Consider the following 24,303-nt stretch of genomic DNA (forward strand, 5'->3'; position numbering starts at 1 on the left):
TGAGAAATACTGAAGGGAGTTCTTCAAGTTGAAGAAAAAGGATACTAATTAATAACATGAAGCATATGTAAGGATAAAACTCATTGGTAAAAGCAAGAACATTGTTAAATCCAAAACACTCTAATTCTGTAATGGTCATGGGTAAAACAATTATGCCTTTATTATAAAAGGCAAAACCATTGAAAAAAACTGCCAGACTTGGGGCTGTGGCTGTGGCTCAGTGGTAGAGCACTTGCCTAGCATGCGTGAGGCACTGGGTTCGATTCTCAGCACCACATATAAAAAAATGAATAAAATAAAGGTCTATCAACATCTAAAAAAATATAAAAAAATAAAAATAAAAAACTGCCAGACTTGGTGGTTCATGCCTGTAATCTCAGCTATTCAGGAGGCTGAGGCAGAAGGATTGCAAGTTTGAGATCAGCCTTGGCAACTTATCTGCTACCCTGTGTCAAAATAAAAATAAAAGGGGCTGGGACTAAGGTTTTAGCTCAGTGGTAAAGTGCCTCTGGATTCAACCCCCAGTACCGCTAAGACAAACACACACACACACACACACACACACAGAAAACAAAAACAAAACAACCTAAATCTATAATAATTTTTTAACGGTACATATTGCTTTTAAAAATGTAAATTATAAATGTAAAATTATAAATTGTGACATCAAAAACACAAAATGTGGAAGGAGGAGGAATAAAGTGTAGAGTTTATATATGTGATCAAATTTGTCAGCTTAAAATATCCCTAAGATGTTTTATGTAAGCCTTCAGGGTAACCACAAAGCAAAAATTTATCATGATACATAAAAAGATCCAAAGCATACCACTACAGAAAGCCATCACTGACAAAACAAGGAAGGAACAAAGGACCTACAAGACAACTAGGAAAGAATTAATAAAATGGCACTAGTAAGGCATCACCTATCAATAATTACTTTGAATATAAATGGATAAAGTTCTCTAATAAAAAGTAGAGAGTGAGTGAATGAATAAGAAAACAAGAACCCATCATATGTGCCTATAAGAAACTTGAAAGACATTTGTAGACTGACAGTAAAGAAATGAAACATTTTAGAAAGTCCATACAAATGGCAATAAACAGAGAGCAAGGGTAACTATGCTTATTTCAGACAAAATAGTTTTAAGCTAAAAACTGTAAAACAGAGATGAAGAAGACCATTATCTAGTGAAAATGGGTCAATTCATCAGGAGGATATAACGATCACAAATAGACATGCATCTAATAGCGCAGCATCTAAATATAGAGAGAAAACATCAAGAGATTTGAAGGAAGACAGAGTGCAGCAAAATAGTAGTGGGTGATTTCAATACCCCACTTTTATTCAGAAAGAATATCTTTCTGGAAGAAAGAAACAATGGGCTTGAGGCACACTTTAGATTAAATGCACCTAACAGACATTTATAGGACATTCCTTCTAATAGCAAAAGAATATGCCTTATTCTCAAGTGTACATGGAAAAATCTCTAGGGTAAATCATATGTTAAGCTACAAAATACATTGTAACAAATTCAAGAGGACCAAAATCATATCACATAGATTTTTTAAAATTGCATGAAATAAGAAATAAAATAAGTTGAGATGTAGTTCAGCATGTTACACTTGCCTAGCATGTGTGAAGTACTGGGTTTAACCCCTAGGAATGCAATAAAAAAAAAAGGTGTTTCAAAATAGTTCCCTGAAACAGAGATTGTGTTTAAGAGAAATTAAATTGGCAATAATCTTTTCTGGGAATAGTCTAAAGAAATTACACAGTATTGTATCATAACATTGGCCCTTTTTTCCCCTCTTCTCTGTCCTATCTATATTACGGTAAAATTAGTCATCTGATATGTTTACAGAAAATCACTTACACAGGCATACTCAAGATGTGAAATAAACCACAAATTAAGAAATCGTATTTCTTCTATCAGTCAAGATCAATTTTTTAAAGCAGCTGTGGGGGTGGGAAACTGAAAAAGACTCATTTGCCTGGTTTTTTTGTTTGTTTGTTTCTCTTTCAATATCATGTACAAGATTATCAGTACTGACACTTTTTATCAGCCTTTCCCTTTTCTTCCTTTTTCCAAAATTTGTCAAGAAAAATGCTTATTTCTAGCAATATCTATGTCCAAATTCCATTGTCTTATTTTTTCTCAGCAAAGATCTTCTTCTAGAGAGCTTCTTTAATAAGCAGCACCATAGACATCTTAGAAAATTATGTGAAAGGATGGCTCATTCACTCTGTACTGATATTTGATTGCTTTCAAGTTCTCAGAGAAATTTATGCTTTGGAAGCCATTTTCCTGTTTGCAAGTTACAAACTGAAAAAAGACAAAGGAACTAGTATGAGCAAATATTAAACAATTATTGAACTTCCACTAATGTGGTCAGTAAATATATGCCTACTCATAGCATATCACTGCTTTTCATTCCCTGAAATACAAGCAGTCACATGTCCTTGCTTTGTGACTTGTCCCACTGATGCCAGATAGTGTTTTCTAAAGGAAAGATAGAAAATTTGAAGTTAGAGGGACTGGGTTTGGATCCTGGCTCTAATGTTTCTCCATGCCCCAGACAAAGTTAACTATTTAATGCCTCTAAGATAAATGTCTTGATCTGTGAAATGGGAATGTAAATATCTGCAATGTTGGGTTGCTGGAAAACATAAATGACCCAGCATCTGAAACACAGAAAGTACTTCATAGAAGTTGGTTCCTGGCTTAGCCCTTCCCTCCTCCATTTCCTGTCTTAGATCATGACAGGACTCTGCTGTTCCTATTACATAGTGTAGAAATGTTCTGTTATTACAAGAATATAGTGAAAAGTGGAGTGAAAATTTAGGGCCAGAAAAAATTTCTGGACTAAGCTTACTCTCATATATATGAACATTACCCCAAACAAGATCAAGTCGATGTCTACATGTTTCAGTTTAAAACATACTCTCTGGAAGAAAAGAACCACTAGGGTTCTTTTGGGTTAAATATTCTGGGCTAGGATTTATTTGCTTTTGATATCCAAAAATATTATTTTCAAGATAGAGTGTTGCCAAATTTTTAATTGGTTATTTTAGAGTGCTTTAGAAGACACACCCATGATTGTTACTACAAGCCTAAAATAAACTCCTACGTCAGCAAATTGGAAATTTTAATGCTTTCTTGAAAATAGATTTATATATTTGTCAATCAGAGTCCAAACAGGAGACAAAAAAAAAAAAAAAAAAAAAAAAAACCAAACCACACTAGTTACTTAAACAGAGAATTTAATGAAAGGTTGGTTAACTAGGCAACTGAAGAATAAAAAAGAAGGTATCATGGCAGTGGCAACTGCAGAAAGCAGCTGCTATCCTGGGAGCTGGGAAGCAAAAAGGAAGTAGTAGGAATTATTAAAACTTTTAAAACATTGAGAAGGGGCCCCACAGAGGTAAAACTCAAACCTCAAAAACAGGAACGTGTCTCAGCTTGTGTTGTGTCTCTGGGCTGGCATGAGGAGCACTATGGGCGTAGGACCAAACTTTAAGGAACTACTAGTTCCTTGTGTCTCTGAGGTTGGGGGCATGATGAGGCTGGGGTTGCAATTATTGTAAAATTATTGTAAAAACTGCAAATTGGATTCAGCTGCTACTATGGCTAGGTATTACTACTGCTGGGTGAAGATGACTTACTGGAGTGATCTTACACAAACTACAAGCTGGCTAAAGACCTATGATGAACCTACAGAAAGTAACACACCTTTTCTCCCTCCTCCAGCCTTGTTGTCTCCCTCTAGCATCTACTGACATAGCCTAGCAGGAGCAGCTGGCTGCACTGAAATGACGTTTTCAGAGTTCCAGAGCCAGCAGTACAAAACTGTGTAGGGAAGGGTAGCTAAGAGACGATAACTTAATATAAAACTTGCTTGAAGGTAGATATCTATATGTAAGGGTAAGAAGGGTTAAGGAAGTGTTATTTTCTTAGTTCCATTCTTTCCCAACTTCTTATTCAAGATTAAGAGAATTTTCCATAGTGTAATGGGATTTGGAAATGATACAAGACTGTGGTAGTCAGCTTTTTGTTGCTGTGACCAAAATACCCAACAAGAACAACTTAGAGGAAAAAGTTTACTTGGGGATCATGATTTCAGAGGTTCAGGCCATGGTCATTCAATTCCATTGCTCTGGGTCCAAGGTCAGGGAGAACATCGGGTGTAAAGGTGTGGTGGAGGAATGCTATACCATTCATGATGGCTAGGAAGCAGAGAGAGAAAGGGGAAGGGACTGCAAGGAAGATGAGCCCTTCCAGGGTACTCTCCTACTGACCCACCTCCTCCAGTCATACCCCCACCAGTCACACCCCCACCTGCCTACACTTACCACCTAGTTAGTCCATTCAAAGTAGGATGAGCTGATTAGGTTACAACTCTTATAATCTAATCTTTTCACCTCTGAATATTCCCACATTAACATAGGAGCTTTGGGGGATACCTCCTATCCAAAATATAACAAAGACCAAATGTGGCCCAATATTTCATCCCCACTTTTCCATAACACCAGTGAATTCAAGACATTTGATTTCAGATTGGCAAATTTTCCATATTTGTGGCTTAGAGTTGATTGCTTTTTATTTCATCAAGTGATGCCATTAAGTCCCCCCTATGATTTAACTAAGAGAATATTTAAGCACCAATACTCAGGAAGAACATAATCTCAGAGTAAAGAGTAGCTCTTAGTAGAATTTTTTGGAAAACTCACTGTTAAAATACAAATATTGAGGGAAGGAAAGACAAATATTGATGTTCTTAGATTTGCATGGACTTTACAAATTATAATAATAGTAATAATGATTAGTATTTATGGAAAACTCACTACAAACTGCCATTAAGATGAACACTACATATGTATTATTTAAACTTCCCCTAAAGTCTTCTGGTGGGACCCATTATCACCTCTATAACACATTCAGGTAAATATGTATTAATGAAGTTGTTGTACCTATGGTTACATGGCTAAGTGGCAGAACGATGCCTAGCAACCAGATCTTCTGACAACAAATCTGCCTGGGCTACCTGGCTACCCACACCTCTTCTCTGGAATTCCTTGTACACACCCCTTATATGGGTCTAGGCTAACGTTATGGGCCATTGGCCATGGGCCCAGACACCACAGATTTGATCATTTAGCCCTGTTCTCCTGGCCAAAGATTTCAAGATAAAATTTATATATCTTTCAAATGCAACTTGGATACGTATTGTTTCCTGCTCATGCGTTATTTGAGTTGTATCCTTGACATGTTCATGTTCAAAACCCTCTTGGCTTAAAATATTATGTTTCCATTCCTTGCATTCTTTCCATTACACACACACACACACACACACACACACACACACACGTGCGTGTGAGTGTGTGTGTGTGTGTGTGTGTGTGTGTGTGTAATCCTTGCATGAAATGTTCAAAGTCTCCCTCCCAATGGGTATTCTGGTAAATTCTGGAAGTCAGAACTGCTGTTTTGTAGTCCAACATCATCTAACTGCTACTGAGGCTGAAATAGAGATGGAAACTGAGTTGTAGCTTTCCTGCTTTGTCTGGTTCAGTGGCTATTGGCAGAGGGGAGCTTCTAAGTTGGGGCTCAAGCCCTAAGAGTGGAAGATTAACTATCCCGATTTTGTGTTTACCTGCTCACTCTCTGTGTTCTCAGCAGTGGTTCTAAACTATCTGTTTGACACCAATGAAGTGATGTTTGGTGCCTCTTTGATGAATTTTGACACCGGTGCTAGAGGGACCCATAACTTAGAGCATAGACATGGAGGGGATTTATGACATCAGGCACAAACCTAAAAGGAGTGAATGTAAGACCTCTTTGTGGAAATTAATCAGAAAGTCCCCAGTATCAACTTAGAGTATTTTTTGTCCACTACTGTGAGGTACCTATTATTTTGCCCCTTTATAAATGAGAAAAAAGGTACAAAGAACATTTGCTCCAGGTATCACAGCTACTAGCAGAACTATTATTTGCATAGAAGAATTTTGACTTCTGATCCAATACTGCACTGTCTGTTGGCAAATAAAATCATGCATTTATCTATTTATTCAACACATAGTTAACCAGAATCTTTTCTGTGCTAGGTTCTGGAGAACTCTGCAGTGTACAGAACAGTCTGGTCTCTGATTTCATGAGGATTGCAGTCTTGTGTCAGATCAGACATTAATCAGATAATCACGAAAAAAAAAAAAGAAGACTTACAAGTTTTCCATTAGAAGTACAGGAGTAGTAGTGTAAGGGGACATGTAATAGAAAAGAAAAAGAAACAATTTAAATAAACACCAAGCACACATGTGCACATTCACATTCGTGCGTGTGTACACATGCAGAATTCTCTCTGAAATCAATTGTCATTCACCAATGATCAAGAAGACTTCAATGTGTCCTACAGTGCTCCAGGAAAAAGTTTACATATTTTGATATCTGTGGTAGCTCCAATCAGATAACAGCTAAAAGGGGCTGGGTTGTTAACAGCTGCCAGCTGCTTTGGACCACACAATTTGGGGTCAATTTTGATACTTTGGAATACAAATTTCTTTTAAAATGAGTGGTTTTTCCTGATTTCTTTTAGCAGAGGCATTTTCCCTTTTTTCCTCACCAGGCAAGTCTACTTCAATTATTCTTTTTCAATTATTCAATATAGAAATGTGAGAAGTCACTATAAACAAACCCAGGTTAATTTGCTTGCCACCTGAAAAGGCCAATGATTGAGGACAAGTTGTTGGGGTAAAGAAAAAGATTTATTTAAAAAGCTAGCAAACCAAAAAAGATGGGAAACTATTGCCAGCAAAGACCACCTTAGGGAACTTAGGAGTGTAAAGGGGGTTTATTGGGGGAGAGAAAGAAGGAACAGAGGGGCAATGAACAGGAAGGTAATATGCCAAATGGTGTCCTGCTCCTCCAGGGCCTGTTTTCTTTTCTTTCAAAATATCCTTGAGATATCAGGTCAGTCCTTATATATATTCTTTTGATAAACAGAGTATTTCCCTGCAAGTTAAACAAACATTATTTTACTTTTAATTAAAGAACAAGATTATCAAATCCTTGACTTATACTTTGATGCTATCTGAAGACCATCAGCTGTTCTGGGCTTTATAACTCTAGAAGATTTAGCTCTTTTTTGGATAAAGCAGATGAGTGGAAAATTGTTACAGTGGGCAGTTTCGGTGGGGGAGTGTGTGGAGGATATAGGTTTTGATTTTGTTTTCACTCTATTTTGTACTATGTGGTCTCTATCAGTGTGAAAGAGAAAAAGAAATCCACAGACTGGCAGTTCAGGGCTGTACTAATGGTTCCATGTAGTTACCAGGAGTCCTTCCAGTTCATGACTCTCCTATCTTAAGAGTGTGTTCTTCAGCCTTATGGTCCAAGATAGTTGCTGTGACTCTGGTCTCCACATCTGTGTTTTAATCAACAGACTGAAGAAAGGGATAAAGGTACTGTGCATCTTACACTCTTTCAGGAGACTTCATGGAAGTCTCGTGCTGATTCATCCATTTATTCAACAAAAAAAAAAAATAAGCATAACTATGGGTTTGGTTACCAGCTTGTAGCACTCTTGGGAGCTGGTGAGATCTTTAGGAGGTGGGGTGTAGTTGGAGGAAGTAGGTCACTGGAGACCAGCCCTTGAAGGGTATATCAGGACCCAGGCCCCTTCCTTTCTTTCTCTGTTCTCCTGGCCACCATAATGTGAGCAGCAGCAACTTCTGCTCGGCTACATGTGCCCCGTTGTGATTTCAGTCTCATCACAGGCCGAAAGCAACAGGAATTGATTGTGGTATGAAATCTCTGAAACTGTGAGACAAAACAAATCCCAGATGTTCCCCCAAAACTTACGTATTGAAGGCTTGGTCCCCAGCTGATGATACTATTGGGAGATGATGGAAACTTTATGAGATGGGGCTTAGTGGACACTCTCTCTGCTTTCTAGCTGCCATGAGGTGAGCACCTCTGCCATAATGTACTGACCCACCATAGGGCCAAGTGACCATGGACTAAAACCTCCGAAACAGGGAACAAACGTAAATATTTCCTCCTTTTAAGTTGTCTATCTCAGGTATTTTGTCACAGTAACAAAAAACTGACCAATATAAGGCCTTCTGGTGTCCACTCTTCATTTCTAACACAGCCATATGTTTATTCTTAAATGTGAGGGTTCCAGCTGGACACAGTGGCCCACTTCCGTAATCCCAGTGGCTCAGGAGGCCCCGGCAGGTGGATAAGTTCAAAGGCAGCCTCAGCAACTTAGTGAGGTGCTAAGCAAGTCAGTGAGACGCACCTCTAATTAAAATATTTTTAAAAAGGGCTGGGGATGTGGCTAGTGAGTGCCCCTGGGTTCAATACCTGGTACCAAAAAGAAAAAAAAAAAAAAAGAAAAAGAAAATGTGAGGGTTCCATGTAGGCATTTTTTGGGGGGAGGGGTGTAAGAAATCCCATGAAAACCACGCGGGACACAGGAAATCACATAAGGGAGTTTATTACGCAAACAGAGTGTCTCCCTGCAGGGTAAGAGAGAAAATGAGAGGAAGAGAAAGGGCTCTTGCTAGAGAGATGGAAAAGCGAGGAGGAGAGAGAAAGCAAGTGAGTAGGAGAGAAAAAGCATGAGAAAAAGATGGCGGGATAGCTACCCTTAAGCAGTTGAATTCCACCGGGCTAACAAGGGACCAATAACAGAGAAGGATACTTTCAAGCTGACTGATGAACCAATAGCTAGCTAGCATGTTCACAGACTGACCAGTAGTTGGGAGGTGGGAAAATGGTTGCACCGGAAAGGAGGGGGAGAGCAGCTAACAGACTGACAAGCTAGATTGTGAGGCAATGGAAAGGGCGGGGGGCAGTTTTGTATTACAAGGGGAACATTTGTACTTTTAAAAAGTATATTTTTAAAACCACTTAATTAGATGATCAAGAAGCTCACCTTCAGTTCTGATATTTGCTATTCTAAAACTGCTACAATGGCACCCATTTGCTTTTAAAATTCACTTTCTATCTTGATTCATGTCAGACAAATATATTCTAATATGTTTTTATTTAATTTGTGGTGCCTTCCTGTATTAGTCAGGGTTCTCTAGAGGAACAGAATCAACAGGGTATGATTATAAAAAGGGGATTAATTAGATTGGTTTAGGCGATCAGAAACCGGATAGTCCACAATGGCCATCTGCAGGCTGGAGAGCTGGAAGAAACAGTAGCTGTGCAGTCCAAGAGGCGGAAGCCCCAGAACAAGACAGATAAACAGTACTACCCTAGTCTGAGACCAAGGCTTCAGGAAACAACCTGGAGAATCATTGGCAGAGTCTGCTTTGGAAGAGTGAAGAAGCAAGAGTCCAATATCCTCAAACCATCAAAGCAGCAATCAAGAACCCCTTCAAGAAGAGTGGAGCTTGCAGCTGCATCCTCTTCCTTGTTCTTCCAGCTTTTATTCCATCCAAGCCACCATCCTATTGGGCAGTGCTGCTCCACCTCAATTTACTACCCCACATTCCAATCATTCCTAGACACACCCTCATTGACACACCCAGAAGTCTCTGAATCATCTCTCTCTCTATTTTTGTTCTTTTTTTACAGACTGCATTTTGATTCATTGTACACAGAAGGGGTACAACTTTTCATTTCTCTGGTTGTACATGATGTTGATTCACACCATTCATGTTATCATACATGTATATAGGGTGATAATGTCTGTCTCATTCCATCATCTTTTCTACCCCCTCATTTCCCTCTACATAATCCAAATATCCTCCATTCTTCTCTAACCCACCATCCCCAGGCCCCCATTATGTAGCATCATCCACTTACCAGAGAAAATATTCAGCCTTTGGTTTTTTGGGATTGGCTTATTTCACTTAGCATAATATTCTCCAATTCCATCCACTTATCTGCAAATGCTGAAATTTATTCTTCTTTATGGCTGAATAATATTCCATTGTGTATATGTACCACAATTTCTTTATCCATTCATCTATTGAAGGGCATCTAGGTTGGTTTCACAATCTAGCTATTGAGAATTGAGCAGCTATAAACATTGATATGGCTGTGTCACTGTAGTATGCTGATTTTAAGTCCTTTGGGTATAAACCCAGTGGGATAACTGGGTCAAAAGGTGGGTCCATTCCAAGTTTTCTGAGGAATCTCCATACTGCTTTCCAGAGTGGCTGCACCAATTTGCAACTCCACCAGCAATGTACAAGTGTGCCTTTTCCCCCACATCCATGCCAACACCTATTATTGCTTGTGTTCTTAATAATAGTCTTTCTAATTGGAGTGATATGAAATCCTAGGGTGGTTTTAATTTGCATTGCTCTAATTACTAGAGGTGTTGAACACTTTTTCATATATTTGTTAATCACCCTTGTATCTTCTTCTGTAAAGTGTTTGTCTGGTTCCTCGGCCCTTTTATTGATTGGGTTATTCGTATTTTTTGGTGTAAAGTTTTTTAAGGTCTTTATAAATTCTGGAGATTAGTGCTCTATCTGAAGTGCGTATGGAAAAGATTTTCTCCCACTCTGTAGGCTCTCTTTTCACATTATTGATTGCTTCCTTTGCTGAGAAAAAGCTTTTTAGTTTGAATTCATCCCATTTATTGATCCTTGCTTTTATTTCTTGCACTTTTTAGGAGTCTTGTTAAGAAGTCTGGTCTTGAGCCAACACGATGAAGATTTGGGCCTACTTTTTCATCTGTTTGGTACAGGGTCTCTGGTCTAAATCCTAGGTCCTTGATCCGTTTTGAGTTGAGTTTTGTGCAAGGTGAGAGATAGGGATTTAATTTCATTTTAAATTTATGAATTTCCAGTTTTCCCAGCACCATTTGTTGAAGAGGTTATCTTTTCTCCATTGTATGTTTTTGGCACCTTTGTCTAGTATGAGAAAACTATATTTATGTGGGTTTGTCTCTGTGTCTTCTATTTTGTACCATTGGTATGCCTGTCTATTTTGGTGCCAATACCATGCTGTTTTTGTTACTGTTGCTCTGTAATATAGTTTAAGTTCTGGTATCATGATACCTCCTGCTTTACTCTTCCTGTTCAGGATTGCTTTGGCTATTTTGGGTCTCTTATTCTTCCAGATGAATTTCATGATTGCTTTCTCTATTTCTATGAGGTATGTTATTGGGATTTTAATTGGAATGGCATTGAATGTGTATAGTGCCTTTAGTAGTATGGCCATTTTGACAATATCAATTCTGCCTATCCAAGAACATGGGAGATCTTTCCATTTTCTAAGGTTTTCTTTAATTTCTCTCTTTAGTATTCTGCACTTTTCATTGTAGAGGTCTTTCACCTCTTTTGTTAGATTGATTCCCAAGTATTTTATTTTATTTATTTATTTTTTTGAGGCTGTTGTGAATGAAGTGGTTTTCCTAATTTCTCTTTCAGAGAATTCATCACTTATGAATAGACATGCATTTGATTTATGCATGTTGATTTTATATCCTGCTACTTTGCTGAATTCATTTATTAGTTCTAGAAATTTTCTGGTGGAGTTTTTTGGATCCTCTAAATATAGAATCATGTCATCAGAATATAGCTTGAGTTCTTTTCCTATTCATATCCCTTTAATTTCTTTGGTCTGTCTAATTGCTCTGGCTAGTGTTTCAAGGACAATGTTGAATAGAAGTGGAGAAAGAGGGCATCCTGCCTTATTACAGTTTTTATAGGGAATGCTTTCTGGTTTTCTCCATTTAGAATGATGTTAGTCATGGGCTTAACATAGGTAGCCTTTACAATGTTGAGATATGTTTCTACATCCCTATTTTTTCTAGTGTTTTGAGCATGAAGGGGTAATCAGCATCTCTTAATCCAATCAGATCGCCAATTCAAATTAACCATTACACTTGCAGACAGGTCAGAGGCTCATGTGTTTGTTAAGGTGGAAAAAAGCTATTTTTTTATGCTAAAAAATAAAAAAAAACTGCTATAATAAAGAATTCAGGCTAATTAATTCATATATGAACTCAACGACTTACCCTGTATCAGAAATTGGACTTGGAGGAAGGGATATCTCTATAAAACATACACTATAGTTAAAAAAAAAAAAAAAAAAAAAAACAAGAAAAAAAAAACAAGGAATTTATACCATTTTTGCTTCTGAATATATATGCTTTCTGGCTTTCCACAGAACTGATTTTTCCTCATTAATAAGTGTTTGCTTGAGTTGAATTGAAAGGAAAAATAATATTTTAATTGCTAAATTATTTTTAAAATTAAAAAAAATTTTTTTTGGTAGGGGGAATTGAACCCAGGGTTGCCCCAGCCCCTGGGGTCTCCCTGAGTTACTTAGGATCTCACTAAATTGCTGAGGCTGCCTTTGAACTCACAATCCTCCTGCCTCAGCCTTCTGAGCACGGGACTACAGGTGTGTGCCACTGCACCTGGCTAAAAAATCTTTTAGTTATTGCATTCATCTATTATTTTTCAAATTTAAATTTATAACAAAGCAATATATACACATAGTTTGTTTTTGCATTTTGTGGTAGGTTTTTTTTAAATTTTATTTGTTCTTTTTAGATATATATGACAGTAGAGTGTACATACGTGGAGTATAACTTATTCTAATTAGTATTAATTCTTGTGGTTCTACTTGGTGTGGAGTTTTACTGGTAGTGTATTCATATATGAACATAGAAAAATTATGTCTGATTAATTCTATTGTATTTCCCATTCCTATTACCTCCTCCCTTCCCTTCATTCCCCTTTGTCTAATCCACTGAACTTTTATTCTTCCCTCCCCCCACTTATTGTGTGTCAGCATTCACATATCAGAAAGAATATTCAACCTTTGCATTTTTGAAATTGTGTATTTCATTTAGCATGATAGTCTCTAAATCCATCCATTTACCAGCAAATGTCATAAAGTCATTCTTTTTATGGCTGGGTAATATTCTATTGTGTATATATACCACATTCTCTCTATCCATTCATCTGTTGTACATAATATAAAATGGTTTGAAATAATAATCAACAACTCCCATGTAATTTTCCCCCACTTTTGTTTCCACAAAGGCAATCTCTTTCAAACATTGAACTTTTTAGAGTTTATTTTCATATGGCATATACATTTGTTTCTTGATTTGTAGAATGCTGGCATCAGTCTCAGAATTTCTCTTACAGTAGTAAGTTGAATATATCCTGCCTACCCCACTTCATGTCTACCTGGAACCTCAAAATGCCACATTATTTGGAAGTTAGATCTTTGTAGATGTAGCTAGGGATATTGAAACAAAATCATCACAGATTTAAGGATTTCCTAATTCAATGACTGGTGTCCTCATAAGAAAAGGAAAGGATACACAGAAATATGGAGAAAAAAGTTCATGTGAAGACAAAGGCAGAGATCAGAGTTGTATTGTCACAGGAATTCCTGGGGCCCTAAGAAGATGGCAAGAGGCAAAAAAGAATTCTTTGCTAGAGTCTTCAGAGGAAGCATGGCCCTGCTGACACCTTGATGATTCTAGACTTCTAGCTTCAATAAATGTGACAGAACCAATCTATACTATCTCACCACTCAGTTTGTGGTTGTTTGTTATAGTATCCCTTGGAAATTAATAGAGTGAGTGAAGGACCAGCTTACTGGTACACTACCTTATCTCAGTTCATTTCCTTTATTCTCACTCTTGTTCTTCTGTTCCCAGAAATTTATTAGAGTAAATTTCCTAGAAGTTGCTTAAATCAATATTTACACACTTATCTCTATATACATATTGTTTCCTGCTTAGCCAAGTGCGGAGGTTTTAGCCAAGTCCAGTGTAGACTAGGGAGGGCTTAACTGTTGGAGGATGGTACTGGCAATAAATCAATTAATTACCAAAAACTTATCTAATCAATAAACACATAAGAGCCAATACTCTTTTCAAAAGGAAGGGGGTGCAACGGATCTGGCCATACCAGATCTGGCCTCCAATAAGATGGAGAACCCCCACCTTCACCTTTATTTATAGTTACACAGGTAAATGGGCCCCCCTCACCGGGAGGGGCTTCTGTGAGGAACAGGATGGGGTGGAGTTAGGGAAGCCTTTTGCTTAGGGAACTAGCACATCATCAGACGGTAAGCCACTCCCTCTCAGGGCCACTTACTCCAAGGCTGTCTGAAACAGTCTCCCATGACTGCCAGTTCCTGAGTCTGTATCCCAAGACTCAGCCAAGTCTGATTCTGCTAGATATGGATGACTCCCCACAGCCAAGTATACTATGATTTTATTTTCTTTGTTGATTATTTCTCCATAATAATCATTACCTTTTCTTTTCAGTTACTTAATTTTCTGTGTACCTATTACAGTCTTCCACACTGTACAGCAAACCATCAACATAATTTCCCACATTAGATATTTTATCTGTGTGTACACATTTGTGTGTGTTTCTTGAAGCCCTCTGGCTCTGGTCTAGTGTTATCTGGGACAATTACACAGCTATTAACCTGAATCTTACTTGGCCATCGCCCTGGGTAAACCATTGCTTCTGTTGCATTAGATTCCGTTTCCCAGTTTCCTTCCACTGTTTTTGCTTGTTTTCTCATTTGGCATTGCTCTAGGAAGGGACTGCCAGGCAGCAACTGGGATTCAGTAGAGGGAACTGGCCAATTAGAAAGCCCTGGTAAGAAGGGAGTCCAGGAAAATAAAGCCCTGACCTGATTCTCATCTGGTCCCTTAGCTGCAGTCCCTAGAGGAGAAGACATATATGTAGAAGACATATATGTAGAATAGAACTGCAGTGTTCCCACAGTCTGCAGTTGAACCCCAGAGCCATAGATGTGCTGCCGATCATCAGCCCTCCTGTATTATGAGAAAGAAATAGATATTTGTGGTAACAATCTAAGGTTGCTGACTGTGTAGCAATACTGGTGAAAGATCACTAAATTCTCCCAGAAGTCTAAGGATAAAGTGACTGAGGAGGGTAGCCCAGAAAGTCAGCCTCTGTGGCCACGGAGCAGTGTTGAGAGAGATGAAGAGCACATCTGGAGTGGTACAAATAAGGCATCCAGCCCAAAGCCCAGGATTCCATGTTTTTTGACATCTTCCTGTGGCAGATTCATGTCTGGGGCACAGAGATCTAGCCTGAGGCAGAGCTGCCAGTATTGTCCCTGGATCACAAGGCATCTGCCCAGACTAACAGTCCTTCCTACAGTAAATTTGTAATGGTGTCTCATTCTTTATGTGTACTTTGTGACCAGCACCTGCTCATGGAGATGTAACATATAGGTGCTGAGTATGTACAGAATCACCTATTTTGGCCACACTGTTTCAGAGGATCATATTATACCAGACATGCTGGCTAATCTCTTAAAATTAATTTGAAAAGATTTTATCCTTTGTTGAGCAAAGTGTGGCCTGAGTTGAACACTCAAATAGTTTCTGTAAATGCTCCATCTTGAAATTGAAGCTCTTCTTATTCTTCTTCAATTCCACAGAAACCAGGTTGTTTAAAGGTTGATCTTCCCAATAGTACAGAATAGAAGACAAAGAGACAAAACTACATGTGGGAAGCCATCCATATCTAGCAAAATCAGACGTGGTTGAGCCATGGGACACTGAGGCCTGACTCCCAAGAACTGGTAGCCATGCAGAACTGTTCCAGATCACTGGGATACTTCCCAGAGTGGTTCAACATCTGGTTATGTTATGGGGCACAACTTAAGTACAGACCGATCACTGAGAAGTCCAAATTTGAAAGTCTTTATTTAGTCGGCCGCTGACTGTCTCACACAATGCTCCAAAAAAAAAAAAAAAAAAAAAAAAAATGGCTATTGGGAGAACAGCCCTGACCACAGGGTCATAGGGGTTCTTATACCCAAAATCACATCAATTATAAGTGTCTGTTGCTATGTTCGAAATTACAAACTAACATCATGAGATCATCAACAGAGGAGGAAGCGGGTTACCTAGGTACAAACTAAAGAATGGTTACTAACATCCACACAATCACTATTCACATGGTACATTGTTTAGGGGCAATAGGAATCAAAAGAGAGCAATTTTTCATTACATAAGAATTTTCATTTTGTATTGCTAACCATGTCAGGCTAAGCAACCGATGATGGGCACAGAGGTGGGGTGCTCCCATGGGAGAAGCTAAGCAATGGTTGATGGGTACAGAGGCAGGGTGTTCCCATGGGAGAAGCTCATTTCCTACATAACATGGAGTCTCAAAGCAAAATGGAGTCTGTCCAGTCATTTCCCTTAGAGTCTGGCCTATAATATTCTCCTGGAGCCAGATCTGTCAGCCCATCACAATTAAATGATAGTTTCCCTGAGCAAAATGGCTCTCCTAACTCCACCCCATTCTGTCCATCACAGAAGAAACCCCTTCAGGTCTTGGACCCTTTCGCCTGCGTGACTATAAGTAAAGGAGTGGTGGGCTACTCCATCTTGTTAGAGACCAGATCTGGTATGGCCCAATCTGTCATGCCCCCTCTCATTTGAAAAGAGTATTGACTCTTTTGTGTTTATTGATTAGACAAGTTTATGAGTAATTGATTGATTTATAGCCAGCATTGTCCTCTGGCAGTTAACCCTTCCCTCATCCATGTGGGACATGTCTAAAATCCCAACACCCACATATACACAGTTGTCTCATACTAGACAAAGGCACCATTAACATATGTTGAAGAAAAGATAGCCTCTCAACAAATGGTGCTGGGAAAACTGGAAATCCATATGTAGCAAAATGACATTAAACCCCTATCTCTCACAAAAAGTCAACTCAAAGTGGATTAAGGACCTAGGCATTAGTGCAGAACCCTGCATCTACAAGAAGAAAATGTAGGCCCAAATCTCCATCGTGTCAGCTTAGGAACCAAATTCCTCAACAAGACTCTTAAAGCACAAGAAATAAAATCAAGAATCAATAAATGGGATGGTATCAAACTAAAAATCTTCTTCATAGCAAAGGAAACAATCAAGAATGTGAACAGAGAGCCTACCGAATGGGAGAAAATCTTTGCCATCTATGCCTCAGATACAGCATTTAATCTCCAGGATATATAAAGAACTCAAAAAACTTAACATGAAACAAAAAACAAAACAAATAACCCAACCAATAAATGGGCAAGGGAACTGAACAGGCACTTCACAGAAGAAGAAATATGAATGGTCAACAAATATATGAAAAAATGTTCAACATCTCTAGCAATTAGAAAAATGCAAATTAAAACTACACTGAGATTTCCATCTCACTCCAGTCAGAATGGCAATTTTCAAGAATAGAAGTAATAACAAATATTTGTGAGGATGTTGGGAAAAAGGTACACTCATACATACTTTGCTGGTGGGACTGCAAATTGGCGCAACCACTCCACAAAGCAATATGGAAGTTCCTCAGAAAACTTGGACTGGAACCACCATTTAACCCAGTTATCCCATTCCTTGGCATATACCTAGAGGACTTAAAATCAGCATATTACAGTGACACCGTAACTTCAATGTTTATAGCAGCTCAGTCACAATAACTAAGCTGTGGAACCAACTTGGGTGCCCTTCAACAGATGAACAGATAAAGAAACTTTGGTATACATATACCCTGGAATATTACTCAGCCATAAAAAAGAATGAAATTATGGCATTTGCCAGTAAAAGGATGGAACTGGAGACAAGAATGGGAAGTTATACTCCATGTATGTATAGTGTGTCAAAATACACTCTACTGTCATGTATATCTACAAAGAACAAATAAATTTTTTTAAAAAATAAAGGTTGGTCTTCTATAGTAGTAAACAATAGAATACTAATCTTGGGGTTGGTCAGGAGAGAAATATCTAAATTTCAACCCCGAAATGTTCCATCAGATATCACTAATAATCTCCTCTAATTTTTGTCTGGATTTAAAACTATTGTTGGTTAACATGGCCCTACATAGATGCTGAAAGAAGTTGTAGAAAAAGAAAGGTGAATAGACTCCCATGCATGTTTTCCCCAAGAAACATTTTAGTAAATATGAGATATGGTTCTAATTTTCTGTTATTATTGTAGCCAATGTTTTTTTATTATCAAACATAGTTATTTTGTATTTCAAAGGAATGTATTGTCTGTTTTATCCAAGTGACTTCCTGCAGGAACCTCAACCTTAACCCATTCAAATATATACTTGTATTCTCAATACAACAAGTTACTCCAATAAGATTTTTTTCTTTAGTGCACAGCCAAATAGGTGAGCATGCTTTAGTGTTTCATGTCCTATTGCTCACTCTGAGACATGAAGCATACTAAGCACCTTACATGTACTATCTTCTTTAATCCCACAATAACTACAAGGTAGATACTAACACATTGCCTTAAGTATTATAGTTTTGCTAAAGTTTTGCTTTGGATATAACTAAATATTCAATCCATTTCACACCAAAGAATATCTGAGACTTTGAAAACATCCTTTTAATTGTTAACTTCTCTTTAGTGATCTTCCTGGCTTTCTTAATAGTAAAAAACCTGGGAAACTAAATTATGTGTCTGGTTGCTTAAAGCAGGGATTACTAGACTTTTCCACTCAGTAGTACACATAGAAAATGGTAACATTTATACAGCTACCTATGAAAAGCAGAAAAGGTTTCTTCAATTCAGACTGACCTGGGGTTCTGGCTCCTAATGAGTCTAAGGGGAGTGTGTGCTCCACAGATCTACAATTCTTTCACACTGTAGGATGTAGAAAGTCTTAGAATGTGAATAGTGGAAGAGGACCAGGGTAGTAGATAGGACAGGAAGTGGTTCACAATGAGTGGTTGACTAAACACCATGATGCACAGTCCAGGGTGGCAGGTGCTACTGGTATTTGAGAGTACAGAATTTATCAGTCAGGGTTTCTATCTGAGTTCCATCACGTTTTCACCCTATGACTTCATTCATTCATGATATATTGTTTGAGTCCCCATTATGTCCAGGCACTATTATAAATACTTAGGTTATATCAAAGCATGACAGAAAAAAAAAAATGCCAGCCCTTATGAACTCTAACCTGGAGAGAAAGAGCAGAGAAAGAAAAAATAATTAAAAATAAATAAATAATATATAGCATGTCAGAACATGGTAAGTGCAATGGAAACAGGAAAGATAAAAGAAGGTAAGAGAAATTGGGAATACAGAGGCATTAAGAGGCAGACTGCAATAACACAGGAAGGTGAGGATGAGCCTCGAGTTTGTAAATTTAAAGGAGAGGAGGAGTTAACCATGCAGGTATGTGGAAAAAGAGTGTTCCAGTCCAAGGAAACAGCTAGGACAAGGCTGCAAAGCTAGAATGTGTCTGGCATGTTTACAAAACATCAAGAAGTCCATTTTGAGCAAGTAAGAGAGTAAAGAGATGAGGTAAACATGAAGAGGTAAATGGGTCATGTTAGGAAACACTTTAGGGGACAATAAAAACTTGGCTTTTTTCAAAGAGAAACAGGAGAACACTGCAGGTATTTTAGCAGAGATAAAGTATTGTCTAAATATTAGCCTATAGAAGCTAGGGTAAAACCATGGAGAACAGAGACACTGTAGAAGTAATCCTAGTGATAAAGAATATGTGGTACATATACACAATGGAATACTACTCAGTCATAAAGAAGAATGAAATTATGGCGTTTGCCAGTAAATGGACGGAACTGGATATGCTAAGTGAAATAAGCCAATCCCAAAAAAACAAAGGTGGAATGTTCTCTCTAAATGTGGATATTGACTCACAATGGGGGCAGGTAGGGAGGAGGGGAAGTTCACTGGATTGGACGGGGAGGAACAGGGGTAAGGGAATGGGAAAGAAGTAGAATGAATCGGACATAACTTTCATATATAAAAACACAACCAGTGTAACTCCACATCATGTACAACCACAAAAATGGGAAGTTTTACTCCATGTATGTATGATATGTCAAAGTATATTCTACTGTCATGTATGAAAAAGAAGATGAAGTAATCCTGGTGAGAGATGATGGTGACTTGGATTGGTTAAGAGCAGTGGAAATGGTGACAAGTGACAAAATTCTGAATATATTATGAAGGGGGAGTTGAGAAAGTCACAACAGTGAACCCTGGTTAAAAATCAGTAAAATGAAGATCTCTATTTTATATCATATATTAAAATTCACTCCAAGTGGATCTAAGTCCAAAACATAACAACTAAAACTATAATATTTTTAGAAGAAAACACAAGAGAAAATATTCATATCATTGAATTCAACAATGATATTTTAGATAGGACACCAAAAGAAGAAGCAACAAAAGAAAAAAAGCTCCTCAAGGAAAATTATATAAATAAAGCTTCCTCAAAATTAAAACTGTTATGCATCAAAGGACATCATCAAGAGAATGAAAAATAAAAACAGAGAAAAGGTGAAACATTTCCAAATTATATCTGATAAAGGATTAATATCCCAAATATAAAAAAAGACTCTTACAACTCAACAATAAAATATACAACCTGATTCAAAAATAGGCAAAGAACTTGGGGCTGGAGTTGTGGCTCAATGGCAAAGTGCTTGCCTGGCATGTGTGAGGCACTGGTTTCGATTCCCAGCACCACATAAAAATAAACAAAATAAAAGATCCATAGACAACTAAAAATCTATATTAAAAAAAACAGGCAAAGAACTTGAATAGACATTTCTTTAAAGAAGTTATAGAAATGGGAAATAAGCATATGAAAATATGCTCAACATCACCAATCATTAAGAAAATACAGATGTCCCTTGTGGCTATAATCAGAAAAGTGGAAAATAACAAGTGACGGTGAGATGCAGAGAGATTAGAATCCTGGTATGTTGCTGGGACTATAAAGTGGTGTAGTTGCTGTGGAAAACAGCATGGCACTCCTCAAAAGTTCAAGATAGAAACACCATATAATGCAGCAATTCTAGGTATATATCCAAAATAGTTGAAAATGGGGACTGGAATAGATACCTGCAAACCCACGGTCATTGTACATCATTCACGACAGCCAAGAGATGAAAACCACCAAATGTCCATCAACAGATGAAAGGATAGACAAGACTGTAATGTTTATGTCTATGTACAATGACACATTATTCAGTCCTAAAAAGGAGTGAAGTACAGACATATGCTGTAAGATGTATGAACTTTTAAAAGATCATGCTACGTGAAATAAGTCAAACAAAAAAGGATAGCTGTTGCATGATTCCACTTGTGTGGGGTCCCTAGAATAATTAAATTCATAGAGACAGAAAGTATAATAGAGGGTGCCAGGAGCTGGGAGGAAGGGAATATGAGGTGCTGCTGTTAAACGGGTACATGATTTTTCTGTGGTACTATGCAGAAGCTCTGGAAAAGGATAGTAGTAATGGTTACATAATATTGTGCACTTATTGCTCCTGAGTTACACACTTAAAATGATTAAAATGATAATTTTAGCTGGGCGCAGTGGCACACACCTGTAATCTCATTGGCTCGGGAGGCTGAGGCAGGAGGATCACAAGTTCAAAGCCAGTCTCATCAATGACAAGGCACTAAGCAACTCAGTGAGACCCTCTCTCTAAAAAAGATACAAAATAAGGGATAGGGATGTGGCTCAGTGGTTGAGTGCCCCTGAGTTCAATCCCTGGTACTACCCCCTCCAAAGAAAGATAATTTTATGCTAGGTATAATGTATCACAATAAAAAAAGTTTTTTAAAAAAAAAGGTGAAAGGAGCATCTTCAGGTAAATGAAATCTTTGAGACTCTATGAGGCACTATACTTGAAGATTTATTTATATTGTTTTACTTAATTCTAATACTACTTCCAGAAAGAAGATCTAATTTCTTGGGTACAACTGAAAAAGAAACAGACTTAAAAGGTTGTCTCTTCTAAGGTCAAAAAGCTGGGAAGTAGTAAACAGTGATTTAGACTCAGGTTTTCAAACTTCTAAAACTCATGCATTTTCTATCATATCATATTTTTATTTTAGTTTATTTTTTGTTTTAAAAAATTTGGTTCCTTTTAGTTATACATGACAAGAGAATCCATTTTGATATAATTATAAAATAATTATAAAAGAATGAAATGTATGTTATTCTCATTAGGTTCCCATTTCTTATGGATGTACCTGATGGTGGGATTCACTGTGTTGTTTTCATATAGGTGTATGGGAAAATTATGTCAGATTCATTCAACTGTCTTTCCTTTTCCTATCCCCTCTCCCTTCCTTCCATTCCCCATTGTCTAATCTACTGAACTTCTATTCTTCCCCTCATCCTTTATTGTGGGTTAGCTTCCATGTATCAGAGAAAAAATTCAGTCTTTGGTTTTTGGGAATTGGCTTATTTCGCTTAGCATGATAGCCTCCAAATCCACATATTTGCTGACAAATGGCATAAAGTCATTCTTTCTTTAAGGCTGAGTAATACTTCCTTGTGAATACAGACCACATTTTCTTTATCCATTCATCTGTTGAAGGGCACATAGGTTGGTTCCATAGTTTAGCTATTACGAATTCAGCTGCAATAAATATTGATGTATCTGCATCACCATAATATGCTGGTTTTATTTTTTTACTTGTTCTTTTTAGTTACATATGACAGTAGAGTATATTTTGACATTTATGCAAGCATGAAGTATGTCTTATTCTAATTAGGATCCCAGTCTTGTGGATGTACATGATGTGGAGATTCACTGTGGTGTATTCATATATGTACATAGGAAAGTCATGTCTGACTCATTCCACTGCCTTTTCTATTCCTATCTTCCTCCCTTCCCTTCATTCTCCTTTGTCTAATCTGCTAAACTTCCTTAGGTCATTGGGGGCATATTTCTCCTGCAGCTTTTTATGGAGTTCTCATATAACCCGTTTGGCAGTTCTCCTGAAAGCACTGTTACACAAGAAGCAGGCCTGACTCAACCCTCCACTCCTGGCTTGAGATATAATCACTTGCTTGTTTCCTCTTGTGCTCCCACCATTGCTATCTACCATCACATGACACAGCCAAGAACTAAGCCAATGCCATGCCCTTGAACTCTAAAACTGTGAGTTTGATATGCCTCTTCTTCACAAGTAGCCTGTGTTAGGTATTTCAAGTAACAAAAAGATGATTAGTACAAATGGATTAATTCATTCATGGGTTAATGAGTTATCACAGGAGTGACTTTGTTATAAAAACAATCTTTCTCTGGCTCGCATGCTCCATCTTACCTGGTGATATCTTCTACTGTGTTATGTTGCAGCAAGAAGTTCACTAGGAGCCAAAAGATCTGAGAGCCATGCTCCTGGACTTCTCAGTCCTCAGAACTATGAGATAAACAAAATTCTATTTCTAATAAATTACATGGTCTCAGGTATTTTGTTATAGCAACAGAAAACAGACTAAAACATGCTCCAATTAGGTACTCTTAGTATCTTACAAAGTTCCAACTTTGATACTTTATCTATTTTGAAAGTGGACCTCCACCATTTTAAAAACATACATACATTTTAAAAGTGGCACAAGCCCCTGAAAGACGGGATTGAAATAAAAGGCTATTTCACCCTAAAGCAGGGCTGTAAGAACCAATGCTCTGTGAGAAACATTTTTTTTTAAATAGGGAATAATGAGTCAACTTATCCATTTGAAATACTTTACAACATTATCAGCCTTTATTTAAAGAATTGGGATCATAATAATTCATCCCTTCTCTTTTCTTTTTTGTCTAAGACAAGTAAAGTGGTATTGCTTGGTTTCAGCAGTAACACCAGTATAGGTACTAGAATCCCAGACCATAATTTGAATGACACTGTTATAATCTATTATTTTCTTTCTTTTCCCCAATAGATCATTCACTCTTCAAGAATCAAAACTATTAATCTATGTTCCCAGAACTCAGAAAATGCCTGGAACAGAGAAACATTCAGTATATATTAAAAGATTAGTGTTGAGTACAATGTTGCACACCTGTAATTCCAGGAACTTAGGAGGATGAGGCAGGAGGATGGCCAGCCTCAGCAACTTAGTAAGACCCTGTCTCAACATAAAAAAAAAAAAAAAAAAAAAAAAATTTAAAGTATTGGAAAGGTATCTCAGTGGTAAAGTATAACTGTATTCAATCCCCCATACCAAAAAAAAAAAAAAGTGGATTAATGAATTCTCACAGATTTAAATTTTATTTAAATCTGAGAAAATGTATAGAGAAGGGAGATGTGGGCATCAGAGATTGCAGACATTGAGACCGACTCTCAGAAAACTGGGATTTCTAGGGAGAAGAAGAGGCTGGCAGGGCAGGATATGGTCAAGAACTGTCAATAGGTCTAGCTACTGGTATTCGACACAGATGCTATGAAAGACACAGAACTGGCTATTACTTAATCAGGGATTGTGTATTGGAATTCAAGACATCTGGACAGCACTGCAGAATATCATGCTAACTG

The 24,303-nt window shown here is 37.6% G+C and overlaps 1 long non-coding RNA gene across 1 annotated transcript in view; it reads left to right on the forward strand.

Moving 5' to 3' along the window:
* LOC306645381 overlaps positions 1-24,303 on the forward strand; it is a 61,125-nt gene that overhangs the window by 32,702 nt on the left and 4,120 nt on the right. The gene's annotated exons all lie outside the window — the stretch shown is intronic.

Source organism: Sciurus vulgaris (genome assembly GCF_902686455.1).
Source record: "Sciurus vulgaris genome assembly, chromosome: 15".
Taxonomy (NCBI): domain Eukaryota; kingdom Metazoa; phylum Chordata; class Mammalia; order Rodentia; family Sciuridae; genus Sciurus; species Sciurus vulgaris.